The following is a 19,259-nucleotide window of genomic DNA, read 5'->3' on the forward strand; positions in this document are numbered from 1 at the left end:
AAAAAAAAAGAAGTAATAGTAGTACCATGTACAGTGGGAAACCAAGGGGATCAGGAAAGGCCTCCCAGGAAAAAAGTATGGAGGTTCCTCAAAAAGTTGAAAATAGAGCTACCATATGATCCAGCAATTGCACAACTGGGTATTTACCCCAAAGATACAAAAGTAGGGATCTGAAAGGGTACGTGCACCCCGATGTTTATAGCAGCAATGTCCACAACAGCCAAACTGTGGAAAGAGCCAAGATGTCCATCGACAGATGAATGGATAAAGAAGATGTGGTATATATATACAATGGAATATTATGCAGCCATCAAAAGGAATGAGATCTTGCCATTTGCAACGACATGGATGGAACTGGAGGGTGTTATGCTGAGCGAAATAAGTCAATCAGAGAAAGACACGTATCATATGACCTCACTGATATGAGGAATTCTTAATCTCAGGAAACAAACTGAGGGTTGCTGGAGTGGGGGGTGGGGTGGGAGGGATGGGGTGACTGGGTGATAGACACTGGGGAGGGTATGTGCTCTGGTAAGCGCTGTGAATTGTGCAAGACTGTTGAATCTCAGATCTGTACCTCTAAAACAAATAATGCAATATATGTTAAGAAAAAAAAAGAAGAAGAAGATAGCAGGAGGGGAAGAATGAAGGGGGGAAATCGGAGGGGCAGACGAACTATGAGAGATGATGGACTCTGAAAAACAAACTGAGGGTTCTAGAGGGGAGGGGGTTGGGAGGATGGGTTAGCCTGGTGATGGGTACTGAGGAGGGCATGTTCTGCATGGAGCACTGGGTGTTATGCACAAACAATGAATCATGGAACACTACATCTAAAACTAGTGATGTAATATATGGGAATTAACATAAAAAAAATCTTCAAAAAAAATATCATAATAAACGCATGGTGTCAGCCACAAAAAAAAAAAAATCTTCAAAAAAAATATCATAATAAACGCATGGTGTCAACCACAAAAAAAAAAAAAGAAAGGGAATTGTAGGTACAGCTTTTGCTGTATATAATATACTATTTTGTATTTTTGGATTAGATAATTATACTAATACTGAAGACAGTAATACTTTAGAATTAATTACTTTAGAAAAGTATGCATTAATTTTGAAAACTCCTTTTTTAAACAAAATAAAATAAGTCCTAATAAATATTGTACCTCCCAAAAAAAATTTTAAAAGTCCACTTCCCTTCTATTACGGCATATTCCTGGCTCATGCTTTCTTTTTTCCTTAAGGGGAAAAAACCAAAAAACAAAAAAGACTCTGCTCACTATAAAAAATTCAGACACTATAAATAGCTAAAAAGAAGAAAATGTTTTTAGAATATATAACACCTTTCCATTTTTTTAATGTATGTATATTTTTATTTACAAAAATAAGATCATACATAAATGCTCTCTAAACACATAGAAACATACACTTTTTTTATAAAGATTTTATTTACGAGAGAGAGAGAGAGCACACGAATGTAAATATGCAAGTGGGGACAGGGGCAAAGGGTGAGGGAGAGGGAAAGTGAGGGAATCTCAAGCAGACTCCACGCTAAGTGCAATGCAGAGCTGGATCTCACGACCCTGAGATCATGACCTGAGCCAAAACCAAGAGTCGGATGCTTAACCGACTGAGCCATCCAGGAGCCCCAACATTTCCATGTTTTTTTTAAAAGATTTTATTTATTTATTTGAGAAAGTGTGAGAGAGCAAGAGTGAGCGAGGTGAGGAGCATAGGGAGAAGCAGGCTTCCTGCTGAGCAGGGGACCCAAGGTGGGGCTCGATCCCGGGACTCTGGGATCATAACCTGAGCCGAAGGCAGACCTTTAACCCACTGAGCCACCCAGGTACCCCCCAACATTTCCATGTTTTAAGTATTTGTCTACCACATTGTTTTTAATAGCTGCACAGTGTTCTACTATAGTATACTTTATTCAACCAATTCCCTATTGTAAAACATTAGATTATTTTTAATATTTCAATAACACATATCTGATTATTTCCTTTGGATAAATTCCTAGGAGATTAAGTTCTAGGTCAAAAGTGTGAGCCTTTTTTTTTTTTTTTTTTTGAGATTTATTTATTTGAAAGAGAGAGAGAACGAGCAGCGGGGAGGAACAGATGGAGAGGGAGAAGCAGACTCCTCACTGAGCAGGGAGCTAGGTGCCAAGATCATGATCTGAGCCGAAGGCAGATGCTTAACTGACTGAGCTACCCAGGTGCCCCAAAAGTGTAATCCTTTTTAAGGGTTTTGATAAATACTATCAAACTGAATTTTAGGAAGATTGTACCTTTTTTTTTTTTTTTTTTTTACTAGCAAAGGAAGAAGGATGAGAGTAACTTCTGTGCCTTCCTTTCACAAAATAGGGTGTTTATTTTTCTTTATCATGTGCCAGTCTGGTAAGCAAAAATGGAATCACACTGCCATTTCTACTTGGATTTCTTGGATTACTAATGCGGCTGGACTTAAGAAATAAATGTTTAGTAGTCATGTTTCTTTTTTCATGAATCACAATAGTTGACTGTATTTTCATAATGTCCTTTGACCATTTTTCTCTTAGTATGTTAATCTTTTGCTTACTGGCCTTCAGAACTGTTAATGCTTTCGAAGGCGTAATGGTAAGCGTTTCAAAAAATTACTCTATCATAACTATTAAAAAGTCAAACTATAGTTTTAGTTTTTCTCTTCTTTGTTAGTTTTTCAATATCTGTAATCAGCAGTGTTGATGGTTTTCCCTGTACCAACTGGCTTGAATTTCATTACCTTCAAATAGGCATAGAACTTGGCTCAATTATTTGCTGAATGGATGGATGAATTTTAGTAACTCCTATGTACACAGACACACAGTCCTCACTGATAAGTCAAAGAACCAGAATCCATCTCCCACGTAGCTGAGGTTCTCCTACAACTGACCTAACATGGTCAGGTTGAGTCTCAGGTGTCTATTCACCTTACCTAAAAGGATCTTAAGAATTACCTTTCATAGGCAATCTATCCAGTATATCGATTACAATCCTAAGGAGAAATGAGAAGGATCTCTAAGCAGCTAAAATCCATGTCTAAAACTCAGATATTGAATTCACAGCAGAGTCTGTCAGGTTCTCACTTGGAGACGTATCTGCTCTTAGTTTACACATAGTTGGGATAAAACTGGCATTGGTCTGTTTCCCAGAAGATGAAAAGCCAAGAGGGTACAAAAAGGCTGTTATAGATAGGCAAACCAACACAGAAGGCAGTGAGAAAAAATATCTGCTAGAGAGGTAGCATGGTATAGAGATTAAGAACATTGGCTTTAAAATCTGGGACAATCTGCGCATCAACATGAGTAATCACAGTAATGGATTATAACCCATTGAGTAAAAAAAGATTCCATAATTCCACACTGAAAATAAGTAAGTTAATGGGATGAAAGGAAAGCTCTTCCTTACTGTAGAATGACAACTAATAAATGTAGAAGGAACAATGAAATTAGAACATCATCTTGCAATCTCATAATTATCACGGATAAAAAGAGCATCTGGCTCACATGGCTGTGTTAATGCATGTGAAGTGCTTAGAACACCATCTGACATATAATAAGTGCTCAACAAACATTGGTTATTATTTTTACCATGTCCCTGACCTTGTGGTTGGGCTGTGGGGAAGTCAAGAGAAATGTGAATTGAGACACTTAAATTGGGAAGATAGCACATTTTATAACAAGCACAGAAAGATCTGGGTTCAAATCAGAGCTCTATCATTTACTGTCTGTGATCCTGGACAGGTTACTATACCTCTGACGCCCATTCCCTTACCAGAATAATGGAGATAAAAATGCCCCTCTTACAGGTTATAAGCATGTAAAACTCAGTAGTGCATGGCACACAGAAGGAGTCCATAAATAAGAGATCTCTTCCCTTTGTCCATATAATCTTAGTAATAATAACATGATTCTGGGCGGAAGTAGGCACCAGATGTACACCTGACCACCAAACTCAGGACTCATGCTGGCACAGCCCTGTGTTAAGAAGGCAACACTTCTTTCTATATTCTGCATAAGGTGGCTTGTTTTAAAATCCGAGTGAGAAAGGTTTGTCGATCTAAACTCAAAGGGACATAATTTGGTTAATCCTCAGCTGCTGTGTCCAATCACTATTCAATCACAACCCCTCCCATGGCAGGCTGTCCCTCTAGGCAGCTAGTGTCACTAACTGTGCTACCTGGGCCTCTCCAGGTTCGTGAGTATTGATTCCATCTGTCCAATTTGCAGGCTGCAAGACGTGTCCAAGCAACCAAGTATGCTGCCCTTGGCCCTGGAGGGCAGACAGTGGTCTGGTAGGATGGAGAGAAGACAGTGACTAGGCTCGGCCCTCAGACTGCTAACCCAATCAAAGGGAATGCGCAATTCACTTCACAAACTTGGAGGCCAAAGAGGATAAGCAACCAAGCTAGTGACTCATTCTGTAACCTCAGAGAAGATTCCCTTCACTTTTAATAAAACTCAAAGGCAGCAGGCCCACGGTGGGAGTATAGCTAGGACTGAAGGAACTGTGGCTGCTTAGTGGCCAAGAGTGGCACCAAACACCTTGCCAGATGGCTAGGAGGCTTTCTGTCCAACAGCCATCACTTACTTACAATGCATCTAATCCAGATCTCCACAGGGATCAGGCCCTTCTTGGAGAAGCCAGCCCAGATCATGCTAGAGGGCTACACGACTATGCTTAGCTTTGGTGATCAAAAGAACTTCCTGGACCTATGGGTTACAGCACAGCAAAAACACAGTAGGAGGCTAGCCAGGTTAGAGAAAGCTAAGGCAAAGCTGGTAAGAACAGGCTTAGCAGTTGGCCATGCCCAGCAAGTGTCAAGAAGTTCAGAGTAAAACAGAACCAAGGGCCAGAGACCAGGAAGCACAAATATGAGACAGAGTCAAAAGCCAGGTCAGATGTTAAGGACTAGAGGCTAAAGAAGAATAGTAGGTCACAAACCAAGTAGGCAGCCAGAAACCAAGGAATATACAGGTATCAGAAGTCAAGGAAAGGCAAAAGAAGCAGAAACCAGGAGCAGCAATGAGACTTTGGAAATGAAGTGATTTCTATCTCTTTGATGCTTTTCCCTGAAGCAGAAACAAATCCTCAGGTTCAGAACTGTATTTGGGAGAAGGTGACTTACATGGAGAGATGGTAAGTTGGCCCGCCATCTGGCTAACAAGGGGAGTAGCAAGGTCAGGAGTAAAAAGAGAATCTGATGGCACAAAGAGAAGCAGACACTGCTATTTGAGGTGATCTATCAAAGGACAACGGCAGCCTACCCTCTGTTCTGATGCTGGCATACTGGTTGTTGCCCTTTAGTAGGTTTGGGTTTAGGTATTACTGCCTTAAATTTGGGTAGCTGGTACCACACAGGCTGTGGTGTACGGGCTAGTCCTTTATGGTCTTAACAGCTGGATTAAAGGGGGAAGAGTATATCATTCCATGCACTTATGTTTTTCTACAACAGGAAACACTTCTCCTCAGGGGATCTATGCTGACTACTCCACAGGTTCTCTCTGGACAAAGATTTAAGAATACCAGCAATTCTCTGAGCCAGCTCAGGATTTGGTCTTGGGTGGTCTGTGGAAAGAAAACCAATGCCATTATTAGCCTCAAAGACTAGAGATAATCTTGACTCTTATTTCCCTAATTTGGAGATTCAGAGGCTGTGTATAGCCCAAGAGGATGGGGGTTTGTCTTTTAATGACTTGGCTCTAGCAGCTGTTCTTGCCTTCCTGTATGCCCATCAGAATCTGTTCTGTTCTTATCTCTGCCCAAGTGAGCTGACTCACCAAAAAGACTGGGCCTTGTGAATAATGAAGGTTAAGGTTGTGAGGGTGAGCTCGGATCCTAGGCTGAGAACTGTTTTATTCTCTGCCTTGTTTATACTACCTGCTAGTACAAATATCTATTTTCTCAAGGGTACAGAGTGTGGCTAAGTAGGAGGAAGACAGTAGTCTAATAAGAGCTAACATTTGTGTATTTCCCCCATGCCACACGCTGTTTTAAACACTTCATATATACTAACACATTTAATCTTCACAACAACCCAGTGAGGCAGGTTATACATTAAGAAAACTGAGGCCCTGAGGAATTAAGTAACTTGCCTAAGGTATCATTCAGCTGTAAGGAGTTGAGGTGGGATTCAAACCAGGGCAGTGTGGCTACAAAGTCCATGTGCTTACCCCTCTGCTACATTGCCCCTCACTTCCCTATATTGACTCCCAGGCAGCTAACAAACCGTGGGAGCACTTTGCCTCAAGTCAGGTTTTAGCAGCAAAGCTAGGATCAGAAAGCCCAAGAGAGGAAGAAACAAACAAAACAGATTTCTATTACGTATATGAAGAGATCCTCAAGCTCATCTGTTATTAGAGAAAAGCAAAACAATGAGATATCACTTTAAAGTCCACAAGTTAGCAAAAGTTAGAAAGCTGAAAAATGCCATGGGTTGGAGAGGACATGGGGTTCTGGGACTGTTCACGCACTGTCGGGACAGACTGGTGCAGCCATTTTAGAAGGCGATCTTGTTAACAGTTTATCAAATTAAAGTACCTTACTCGATGACCCAGAACTTCTGAATATATATCTCCCAGAGCAATTCTTACACAGATCCCTAAAGGGCAACATGGAAGACGTTCATCCCAGCATTCTGTGACAGTGGGCAGTTGCAGGCAATCAAGTGTCCACCATTGGGGAATGAGTAAGTTAAATGTGGTAGAGACACACTATGAAATATGATACAGCAGTTAGAAGCAACTATTAATCATTAACTGAACTTCACCATTTGTTCCAAAGGTTTATTCCTTCAGGAAGTCTTTCAACTGCAGAACTTCTAATTCCTGTGATGATCTAGTGGATCTTGGGGACTGAAGGATTAAGGACCCAGCGAAAACAATGAATTCTCTGAAGTACACCAAGGCCATCAAATGTGCCATTCCTTCGTTGCTTCAACTGGTTAGTGCCCATCACCTTCAGGGCTCTTCAGGGACTAGGTCACCAACTCAACTGAGTCTTCTCTGACCCCCAGCCTGGGTCCATGCCTTCCTATTTGTCTATCCAGAATGCAGTACTCACCCCTGGGTAGGTGACCCTCATCATGTTGTACCATGATTACCTGCTTACTTTTATTTGCCTTTCCTGCTAGACTATGAGGCAAAGGCCATGTGACTTTCATTCCCAGCTCCTTGCCCAGTGCCTGGGTCAAAGTGGTCAGTAGATGCTTTCTGAATGAGTGCATGAATAAATGAAGGATGAATAAATAAAATCATTGTTTTATTTGGTGGGAAATGGAGGAGAATGGTAGATGCCACTGCCTCAGCCCAGATATCTCCCACCTGAGGGCACAAACTAGGTCACAGGAGATTTAACTGTGGAAAACCTTCACCTTCCTCTCCTGAGCACCAGACCTTTCCTGCCTTCCACCAGGCAGTTCCCAGACAAAGCTGAGGAAATGAATAGGAGGGTGGTCCCAAGGTGGCAGCTCCTGAGACTCATGGAACTCCCTTTGGAACCACAGCCCCCATGAGGCGCATTTTAATTTGCTGATCAGGTTGTAATTAGATTAGAGGTGGGAGCACATGTAGGAAGGTTGGCTCACACTGACCTTGATGAGCTCCAGCTTTCAGGACAGTGGGGCGTCACAGTGCATGGGAGGACAGTTACATCGATCGATGTTAAGGCTTTCTGGTCTCAGTGGCCGGAGGGGCTTGGGGTTGCCACATTGTTTAGGAAAAAGCGAGGAAACCTGTGGTGTGGGCTGAGGCCTATGCTGGGCCAGGCGCGTGTCAAAGACGCCTGGCGAGCAGCTGGAGTTGGTGAAGCAAGAAGGGCAGTGATCCCGGCTCCAGGTCGTCCCTACACAATGTTGAGTTTCAGGAGAAGCTCCTCCAACTCCTCCTCCCCTCTACCCCCCACATCCAAAGCATGGGGTCACTGTGATGAGTGTCACGGGTCCCAAGGAGAAGACAAAGAGTTGACCTATTCTCAACCCAGTGCACACCTCGATGAAGGGAGGAAGCAAAGAGGTCACAGTTCAGGAGGTTTGCTGGAAAGTCAAATGAGCTGTGGCTCATTCAGTCTACTGGCCAGTCTATGCACTGGTCAGGAAAGCAGGGTGGCCTGAGCAAAGGCAGCAGCATGTGTTAAATCTAAAGGTCCTGTGGCATGGGGGCAGGAGCCGGGAGTGGAGAGGGTGGGGAGAGCAGTTTTCTTTTTAAAGCCAGCTTTCTTAGGAAATAAACTAAAATTCGGTAGGAGGCAAAGTTCCTGTGTAGAAAATGTGCCACAATTTTCTCAAAAGAGGATAATAATCTTTTGTTTACTTCCCTCAAAAGGTAAAGATCAGTAATCACAATATAGCAGCCACAGTGGGTTAAGCACTTTACATTCACTGTTCCAGATCCATATAACCACTTGCAATGAGGTACTAGTCCCATTTTATAAATGAATAAATTACAATGTATCGTGGATCACTACATCAAAAAACTAATGATGTATTGTATGGCGACTAACATAACATAATAAAATAAAATTAAAAAAAATAAAGCTCCAGTAATCAAAAAACCATACTATGGTGTGAGAAAACATAAATATATCAAAGTGAAAGAATGAAGATTCAAAATTTTAAAAAAATGAATAAATTGAGGCTCAGCTGCCCAAGTATACACATTAATTAAGCACAGGAACTAAGATTCAAATCCAGGTCTGTGTGGGGCCAAACCTGGTACACATTTCCCTAAACCACACTGGTTCTCACTCATCCAACCATCCATCCGTTAGTCTGTCTTACTATCCCATAATTACTGAGCCTCTACTATGTACCAGGGATAGTGACATTTTCAGATGGTAAAGTAAAGCAGGTCATAGCAGCTAGCTGGGGTAAGAGGGAGTCTCCTTCAGATGAACAAGGGTCAAAATCAATGGTGGGTCCAGACAACGTGAGATCATTTGGGGCAAGGCCCAAGGAAGACATCGCACATTAAGGAGAGGGCCATGGAACCAAATCACCCATCAAAGGGCTTCCCAGACAATCTCAACTTCACATCCTCAGCTTAGTTCTAAATCTAATTCCCGATCTTCCATGTCTTTCGATCTGTGCTCTAGAATACATGGTTGCTGAACCTATGGGCCAAAGTGGTCAAACCCTGGTTGTTAGGGATTTCACCACAGTATGGGCCTGGATTAGGTTCTCTCTAGGCAAATGATCTATAAGAGTGTGCTGGGGCTGCTATATCTCCTAGACTTTGGATGAAAATAACAAGAAGAAAACAAAAAATATTAGTAACACCAGCAGATACCTATTAAGTACTTAGCTACACACTAGGCATTGCACTGAAGAGTTTTATGTGCATTTTAATCTTCACAACCACCCTATGTTGAGGTAGGGGCTATTATTATTGCATTTTGCAAATGAGGAAACAGAGCTAATACCAGGTAGAAGGTTTTAAACCTAGGCAGTCTCCTTCCAAAGCCCTTGTTCCTCACCACTACATCACATACAACTAGACTATGTGCTCCCCCAAACAGGGACTGTGCCCCGACCATCTGTTCCTCACACATAAGGCCCAGTACAGACCAGTAAATATTTGTTGAATCAATTCATTTCTGGGGCCTTAATACTGAACTTGCTGATGCACACACTGAGTTTTTTGTCAGCTCCTAGGCTTTATTTGCTACTATTGCTAAGTTAGGTCTTCCTCACCCTGGATTTTACAGTTGGCTTTTGGTTTTAATTGCAGACTTAAACACTTGTCCTATTAATGTTTATCACCACAGATTTAACCACTGTTCTAGCCCACTGAGTTCTTTTTTCAATATCCCCAATTCTTTCACCCAACATATTACCTCTCTCTTTAAGTTTCATTTAATCTGCCAGCTGGGTTGGCATTTATCCATGTAATGACTGAATAGGACAGGGCCCTGTGGCTCACCACTAGCGTTTGCTCTCCAATCTCTAATCATATATACACAACATATGAAACAGGTCACTCACCATCTGACTGAACTATTCTCCACATCATACTTTATTCATGTGGGTATCACGAGAGACAAATACCTTGCTGAAACCCAGACACACCTACTATATTACTTTATACTCCTGATCCACTAGCCTGCGGCCCTATTTAAATAAGCAGCTCACCTCTTTCTGCCATCTTGGAGCCTATGGAGGCCTGCTGAGAATAGGACTCCTAAAATGACAAATATGTCTGGAAGGCTGTGGTCCAAGGCCATTTTTGCTGGCTATAAGTGAGGTCTCCCGAACCAGAGGGAGCACAAAGCTCTTCTAAAAATTTATGCTCGAGATGAAGCTGAATTCTATTTAAGTAAGAGATGTGCTTAGGTGTACAAAGCAAAGAACAACAGAGTGACTCCTGGTGAGAAACTGAACAAAACCAGAGTAATCTAGGGAAAAGTAACTCGTGCTCATGGAACCAGTGGCATGGTTCATGCCAAATTCTGAAGCAACCTTCCTGCTAAAGCCACTGGCCACAGAATCCATGTGATACTGTACCACTCAAGGATTTAAACTTACTGAAAAGTAAATAAATAAAGGTACAGATTTGTTCTCTTATAAAAATATATATATATGGCGCCTGGGTGGCTCAGTCGTTAAGCATCTGTCTTCGGCTCAGGTCATGGTCCCAGGGTCCTGGGATCGAGCCCCGCATCGGGCTCCCTGCTCAGCGGGAAGCCTGCTTCTCCCTCTCCCACTCCCCCCTGCTTGTGTTCCCTCTCTCACTGTGTCTCTGTCAAATAAATAAATAAAATCTTTAAAAATAAATAAATATATAATAAATAAGCAAGCAAGCAAGCAGCTCATGGCACAATGTGGGTCTGATGTCTTTAAAAAGAGGTGTGGGAGTGAACCATATCACAGTCCCTAGAAGTGGAATGTCTTTCCCCAAGCAGCTGAATTGGATGAGCACTGGATGCTCCCTTGATCCCAAACCGAAACTCTCCATGAAAGGACCGAACACAGAACCCCAGGACGAGATATAGTGTTGGAAAAGGGGGGTTACCCTGAGATTGTTATGTTAGGCAAATGAGCTGGCACTGCTTTCCAGGGAGCACTGTCTTGGGTTGCCTGAGGTCAAGGCATGCATCTGCCAAACTAGAATCGGTGCACGCTGGAATTGGAATATCATTACTACGAAACAGGATTATCTTGAGCAACGATTCCAAATGGGATTAGAAATGACTGTTACTCAGACATAATCGGCCACAGCAGCAGTGGGAGAAACATCAAGCCCGGCACACTTTTCTGGGGGCATGATGCTGGCATTCTGGGCACCTGGCCAGCACCCTTATCCACCCTTCCTTGCTGGGAAATACTGGGCACTGTCCAGCATCAGGCAGGTGGCCACCTGGGACAAGAGCCAGTCCCACATCAAAGTGCCCTGCTCTGGGGTCTCATGTTCTAGGCCCAGTTTCTTAGATGAAAAGGAGTGGAAAAAGAATCTCCAAAGCCCTTCTGCTTCTGAGCCACCTAAAGGTGTTGGTGAGAGACAAGTTAATAACCCACATTCAAAGATAGGCTAACCTGCAGACTGTTAACTAATTTCCTCCTGGAGTGATCCACATTCAGCAGTAATAATAATAATTAAGCACCACCACCACTACTATTATGCTACTAACTAAAGTAGCCAACCCTTACCGAGTGCTTACTATATGGCAGGCATTGTTCTAAACAATACAATATTTACATATTTAAACCTCAAAACAGCCTTTTGGGGAAGATTTGCTTATTATCCCCATTTTATGGTTGAAGAAACAATCACAAGTAAGTGAAAGAACCTGCCAGGGTACATAAGTGGAAAGAGGAAGAACAGGAGTTGAACCCATGTAATGTGGCTCTAGAGCTGCGGACATACTGACACTAGACTACCACAGAGTGAGAGGATCGTGGCCAGTCTGGATAGGGCCTTTCCTTCCATTCTCTGGTCTCTAGACTCCGCCAGCTCCTCCAACCAGATCTGGCACATTCTTACTTTCTCACCTTTGTGAACTTATGTTCACACCGGTCCTCTGGCACTAATGATATTCCAGAAATGTTGTCCCTCTACTCTCCACCTCTACCAATCAAAATCCTGTCCATCCTTCAAGGCCCACCTTGTGTGAAACGCCTCCTTTCATGATCTCGCCTCTACACGGCATGATCTCGCCTCTACACGGCATGATCTCTGCCTGGCACGAGAGGTGGTTTTCTCTGGGACACTGACCACATTCTGCCTCATTCTACGGATTGTTTAAAAAAGGGGGGGGGGGACTTGTTTATCCCTTTACTGTCAGCTTTTTTTTTTTTTTAATTTCTAAGTAATCTCTGTATCCAAGGTGGGGCTCGAACTTACAACCTCAAGATGAAGAGTTATATGCTCTACCGACTGAGCCAGCCAGGTACCCCCTGATAGTCAGCTTTTTTTTTTTTTTTTTTTAAGATTTTATTTATTTATTTGACAGAGAGAGATAGGGAGAGCAGGAACACAAGCGGGGGAGTGGGAGAAGGAGAAGCAGGCTTCCTGCTGAGCAGGGAGCCCGATGTGGGCCTTGATCCCAGGACCCTGGGATCATGACCTGAGCCGAAGGCAGACGCTTAATGACTGAGCCACCCAGGCACCAGACAGTCAGCTTTTTGAGACAAGGAGAGTGGTTTGTCTGTTTTTAGACTTCTCATAATCATCCAGCATGTCTTGACACCAGTGGGTCATCAAGAAACCCTGACTGAGCTGACCTGACTTTGGTCCTGGCACCTCTTAGTCCATCCCAAGGCCTTGCTCCCCACCCCTTCCCTCCACAGGCAGTATATCCAGTGGAAAGAATGAGAATTTATGGTTCAAAAACAACTGGCTTCAAATCCTGGCTCCCTCTTTCACTTATTAGACAACCATGGGCATCTCTGAGCTTCATTTTCCCTATCTGTAAAATAGGGATAATGATCCTTCCCTATTAGGACTGTAGTGAGGATTAGAGCCAACACAGAAGTGCCTGACATGGGCCTGGCATACAGAAAGCACCCAATCACAACCATAGCCATGATCACCACTACAGTCAGATTGGCCAGCACAAAGCCCAGCCTCCTTGGGCCAAAGGAAGCACCCCTCTGCAACAAGCAGCCAGGCCAAGAACAAGCTGGGGACCCTAGGAAGAGGCTGTAGGCCTTTAAGGCAGGATAGATCTCTATGTGGTCAGGCCCCCTAACGACCTGCACTGAAGCACGGCTGCAGGGGTCCTCCACTTGCACTCTGTCTCCGGCTAGCCAGCAAGGGAGGAGAACTTCCCAGGGAAGCTGCCCCTGGTCCAGCTGCAAGAGCAGCATCATTGTAGGAACACCTCTGCAGCTGCTGCCCCACAAAGAAAGGCCTGCACAGCCTCTTCTGCAGGACAGAAATCTGGTTGGGACTGCTGGTTTATTAAAGACAGGGTTTAATGCCCACCCAGCCACCTCCTTAGTAAGGTGGAGGGAAAATAAGCAAATGCTAAAAATAAATGACTGCTATGAGAGGAAATTAAATGGTCTTCAGCCAAGGATGGCGGCATTTTAAAATTAACAAAGCCCAGGTACCACATCCAGGAAGGCCTTGGCAAATGCGTGTTAGCCACTCATTAGATCAGCTCCTCAGGGACCCCAGCCAAGCAGGGAAGGCAGTGCCGGGAAGCAGGCCTTCCGATGCTGATGAAATGCACTCCGGGAGAAAAGGCAGAGGAGGGAGGGAGATTCTTGTGGGGAATTTCAAACAGTTTTGCTGGAGCTCTGCCTCATGGCCTCACCTTCTCTGAGGCAGGGGCTTTCAAAGCAACCACCAAGCCCAAGTGGACTCAAATCTGAATCTTCCCCTCCCACCCCACTCTTTCAGGATCTTTGGTTCCTGAAGCACCACATCGGCCACACTATTTAGGTGGTCTCCCTGTATGGCAGTGCAGGGACAAGGAGTCGGAGGATGATGTGGGATGGGAGGCAAGTTCTCAGTCCTGTACCCTGCACTTTTTCCTTACTATTAAGAATTGTAGGATATGCTGTGAATTTATATAAGCTCACTGTGTATCACTTGTAAGTGAATTTATCACTATTCATCAGTAATTATACTTCATGACATCACAAATGAGAATTCATAAACCTTTATTCTCTACTAACAATTACAGTATACAGTACTCTAATGTGAAACACCATTAACAATAGGAAGTCTAAACATTCCAGGTGACCATGAACTATATGAATTCATTTTGACACTACAAACGTGAATTCTTGGTATGCCACAGGTTACAATTAATAATGGAAATTAGGGCGCCTGGGTGGCTCAGTTGGTTAAGCGACTGCCTTCGGCTCGGGTCGTGATCCTGGAGTCCTGGGATTGAGTCCCGCATCGGGCTCCCTGCTCGGCAGGGAGTCTGCTTCTCCCTCTGACCCTCCCCCCTCTCATGCTCTATCTCATTCTCTCTCTCAAATAAATAAATAAAATCTAAAAAAAAAAAAAATAATGGAAATTAGACAGGGATGATGTCTTTTTAAGTTTTTTTTAAGTCAATTTACAGAAGTATCATTTACTCATAGTAAAATGCATCCTTTTAAGATGTACAATTTGATGAGTTTTCATTGTATATCACCACCACAATCAAGATTTAGAATATTTCCATCACCCCAAAAGTTCCTTTGGGTCCCTCCTCCTAAATCCTAGCAGGCACTAACCTGATTTCTGTCCCTACAGTACTGCCTTTTCCAGGCTGTCATATATTTTTGGAGTTATACCATAGGTAGTTTTTTGTGTCTGGCTTTAGCTTAGCATAAGGCTTTTAAGATTCGTCTCTGTTGGGGCACCTGGGTGGCTCAGTCGGTGACGCATCCAACTCTTGATTTCGGCTCAGGTCATGATCTCAGGGTTGTGAGATCAAGCCCTGTGTGGGCTCTGCACTGAGTGTGGAGCCTGCTTAGTAAGAGTCTATCTCGGGGTGCCTGGGTGGCTCAGTCGTTAAGCGTCTGCCTTCGGCTCAGGTCATGATCCCAGGGTCCTGGGATCGAGCCCCGCATCGGGCTCCTTGCTCAGTGGGGAACCTGCTTCTCCCTCTGCTGCTCCCCCTGCTTGTGTTCCCTCTCTCACTGTGTCTCTCTGTCAAATAAATAAATAAAATCTTTAAAAAAAAAAAAAAAGAGTCTATCTCTCCCTCTCCCCCTCCCCAAGTCTCGTGCATGCACTCTCTTAAAAAAAAAAAAAAATTCATCCCTGTTGCTGTATGTGTGAACAGTTTTTTTTTTTTTTTTTTTTTTAAGATTTTATTTATTTGACAGAGAAAGAAAGAGCACAAACAGGGGAGCAGCAGTCAGAGGGAGAGGGAGAAGCAGGCTCTCCTGGAAGCAGGGAGCCTGATGGGGGGCTCGATCCCAGGACCCTGAGCCAAAGGCAGTCGTTTAACCAAGTGAGCTACGCAGGCGCCCCTGAATAGTTCTTTTTTTTTTTAATTGCTGGGTGGTGGTCCACTGTATGGATGTACCATAATTTGTCCATTCACCAGCTAATGGACATTTGGGTGATTTCCAGTTTTTGGCAATTATGAACAAAGCTACTATGTCTGCATACAGGTCTTTTTGAAGATGTGTGTTATGTCTCATGGATAAAATTGGTACAGGAGCTGGTATTGCTGGGTTGCATGGTAAATATATGTTTTACCTTTATGAGAAACTGCCAAAGTGTTTTCCAAAGTGGCCACAGCATAATAATGCATTCCTATCAGCAATGATGGCAATTGTTCTGCATCCCTGTCAGCACTTGGTATTGTCAGCTTTTCTAAATTTTAGCCATTCTAAATGACTAATGTGGAGTATCTTTTCATGTGCTTATTTGCTATCCATCTCTTCTCTGGTTAATGTCTGCTCAAATCTTTTGCCCATTTTTTAAAAACTGGGTTGCCTTTTTATTTTTTATTTATAAGAGTTCTTTATATCTTCTGGATAATATTCCTTTATCAGATGTGTGTTTTGACAGTTTCTTTTTTGAGAAATTAAAAATTATAAGGATCTAAATCATACCATTTTTCTGCCAAACCACTATCCCCTGCATATACACACTGATGAAGGAAACAGGATAGACTCAAACCTTCAGTTTACAAATACCTTAGTGCCACTGGACGGAGAGTCAAGCAGTAGTTGATACCTGCTAAAACTCATGAGGCTATTTTTATCTCCACTGTAAGCACCCAACCAACACTAGACTTTAAGGAAAGCTACATCTGGAGAAATGGCTGTCTTATAAACAGCTTTTGGCCCCCCAGGCTCTGCACCTCCCAAAAGCCCTGTTCTGGTCCACCAGGCTCCTGGAATGGTCAACAGTCGTCACACTCCATTGCTGGCCATTGTCCACTGGGAAAGGTAGGAGGCTCCCAATCCATCCTTCAGTGAAAGAGCAAACAGTGGGGCCTGTGGCTGCTTGGACATCAAAGTTGAGCAAACAGGCCTGGCAGGCCCTGCCTCTCCGCCTACACATCCTGCAAATGCCATGTGAAGGAGCTTCCCTGAGGGGGTCATGACTTTCAGCTTGTCATAGCACACATCAAAGTTTGCACCACACACGAACTGGGTACATGGGTTCGAATCAAGTCGCCTAAGAGCGGATACTCAGCCATTGTGTCCAGTTTTAATCCTGTGTTTTCCCAAGTAATTAAGCCTTCTTGCTTATGAACTTGTGACTAAGTAAAGCATCACTGAGAGGTTGTAACATCAAAGTGCCTTCCACCGTCTGTCCATGTTTGGTAAAATTGGATTTCTTTCTCTTCTTAAAGAAAAACTAATTGAATTTAGCTGCAGGCTGGGTATATTTGCACGAGCTGGTGAAGGCTCTGCTAAGTCACAGTGATCATCCTGGGACCCTGTGGCTTAGCCTTTAGCTGGGCTGGGTCAAAGTGCAACACAGAATGAGGCACCCAGACTCAAGCTAAACAAGTGCCTATAGCATGAGGCTTACGGAGGCCTCACTATGGAAAAGGGGTCAGCCCCCAGCAACTGCTCCTCAAGTCACTACTTCACCCAAGCTGTTACTAGGGCTGGCAAAAGGATCATCCTAGTAGAATGTTGGTAAATCTTTGGCAGAACGGCTACTGAAGACAATGGCCATCACATTACTCGAGTCCTTGATGTCTGCAGTCCAAGGAAGCTTCTTAAGGCAAAGGCCGTGATGCTTATTATCTGAATCCGTCACAGCCTAGCACATCAGCACCAGATGCAGTATAGTTTTAAAAAATGTTTGCTGGATACATAAAATGATAATAGAAAGGGGTGTCAGAACAAAGTTCTTCTTTCCTGAAGAACCAAACTCTCTGTATCCCTTCTTTTGCCTTGCTCATCAGGAAACTTCAATCTAAAGTAATCCTGAATTCCACTAATTACCTGACTTACAGTGAGTATAGCATGGTCTGATTTATGTGAAATCACACACATACACTGCTCAATTTCTAGATAGAAGGAATTCAGTTGACTCCTACTTTCTTCTCTATATTATTTTTACAAAAACAATAAACCTATTTTCAGAAAAGAAAATCTCTGGTTCAATCCTGATACAATTATCTTTCCTTTTACCAATATGATTTCTGATCCTGATCCAGTTTTAACTCTCCTGTGTACATTTATATTTGTATTTTAATTTGAGTCACTGCAAACCCTTTTTGGAAATAAAAGGAGAGAATAAATTATAAATTAAGTTCCCATACATACTTTTAAAATTTTGTTCTACAGGACTGTATTTTTTATTAAAAATTAAATAAAATAGTACTATCTTTACTATTCAAAATTAAGTTAAAAATATATATATACAAATAACAGTTCACAAGATGTTAGTCTCCTTAAGGATAGAGATTATTGTGCTATATCCCTAAGGACATAGGCATGAAGCAGGCACTCACTAAAGGCAGTTGAGGGTGAAATGACTGGATCATCTCAGGACCTCTCCTTTGAGCTTGTGGGCTGACAACATCTAATGCAGGTGAAGGTTCTCTGCTTCAGTCTTGAAGCAAGGGGTGCTGCCCCTCTATCCTCCCTTCATCCAAGTCCAATTGAAATGGTGGCATTTCAGGCCTGGCCAATATGATTCCAGAAGGGCTTGGTAACTGATGAAATAAGGATCAGTACACTTCTAATAAGGAGAAACTTATTGGCAGACTGTGCTGGTATGGACATGATCATCTTTTAAGACCACTCCCATAGCACCTTACCAATGAGGCCTACTCACCCTAATCAAGGTACTTCTGGCATTCCTTTTTATCAGGTTCTATTTTCCTTTTTCCATAGCACTTCTTACTTTCTAATATAGTATATATTTTATTTATGTATTATATTTATCATTTACTACCCAGGGACCACCGCTAGTATAGAAATAAGCTCTATGAGGGCAGGGATCTTTGTCTGTGAAGAACAGTGCCTGGCAAACAGTAGGTGCCAAAAAAAAATCATGATATGAATAAATTAACCTAAAAGGTACGCTACTTTCAATAAAAATCCGTCCCTAGACACTGGAAGGAAGAGGAGGACACAAAATGGATGTTTAAAACACCAATAATTAGTTCTAAGAACCAAAACAAGTAAATACAAGCCAACACTCTCACTTTGCTCAACAAGCATCACTGATTTGCTAATGGCACTGGATAAAGACAGGGCAATCAGTTAAGGCAACAAGTCATTAGAATTAGAGAAAAGTGTCCCCAAAGCACATCTACCAGCTAGCTGCACACTGATTGACAATACTCTTAAGTATAGTGTTACTTCCTCATCTGTCGCAATGCTAGAAATACGACATCTAGAAGGGCCACACACCCCCTTCCCTTTTCTCCACCACCTGCTTGCTATCTCTTGTGGATGGAGAGAGCCGCCAGCTGGGAAAGAAGACTGGTGGGTGGGGTGGAGGTGGTGGTGGGTGGAGTATCAGTGGTAGAATAAACACACGTTTGTGTATAGACATGGCTAATGTGGGTAATAGAGAATAACAACTCGTCATTTGTAACAGGTAGCACATACACTATTGCACTGGGCTCTTGCAAAAATACAGCGGGAATCTACTCTGCTGCCAGATTCAGTCCCCTCATACCCTCTGCTCTGATAATATCCTGTCCACATGGCTCTGACATCAGTGGTTACATTAGACTCTCTCTCTTAACTGCCTTTCTTTTCCACATTGGACCTTGAGCTCCTAAGGTCTCTGATTCTCCAATGATTAGCACAAAGTCTGGCTCAGAGTAGATATTTACCAAATGCTTGTGAAAATAACTGATTTCAGGTGA

The 19,259-nt window shown here is 43.0% G+C and overlaps 1 protein-coding gene across 5 annotated transcripts in view; it reads right to left on the reverse strand.

The window, feature by feature from the left end:
* The window catches only part of CLPB (caseinolytic mitochondrial matrix peptidase chaperone subunit B), a 162,215-nt gene that overhangs the window by 111,678 nt on the left and 31,278 nt on the right, over positions 1 to 19,259 (reverse strand). The window lies entirely within an intron of this gene.

The sequence above is a fragment of the Mirounga leonina genome, unplaced genomic scaffold (assembly GCF_011800145.1).
Source record: "Mirounga leonina isolate KUSES-001 unplaced genomic scaffold, KU_Mleo_1.0 Mir_92, whole genome shotgun sequence".
NCBI classification, from domain to species: Eukaryota; Metazoa; Chordata; class Mammalia; order Carnivora; family Phocidae; genus Mirounga; species Mirounga leonina.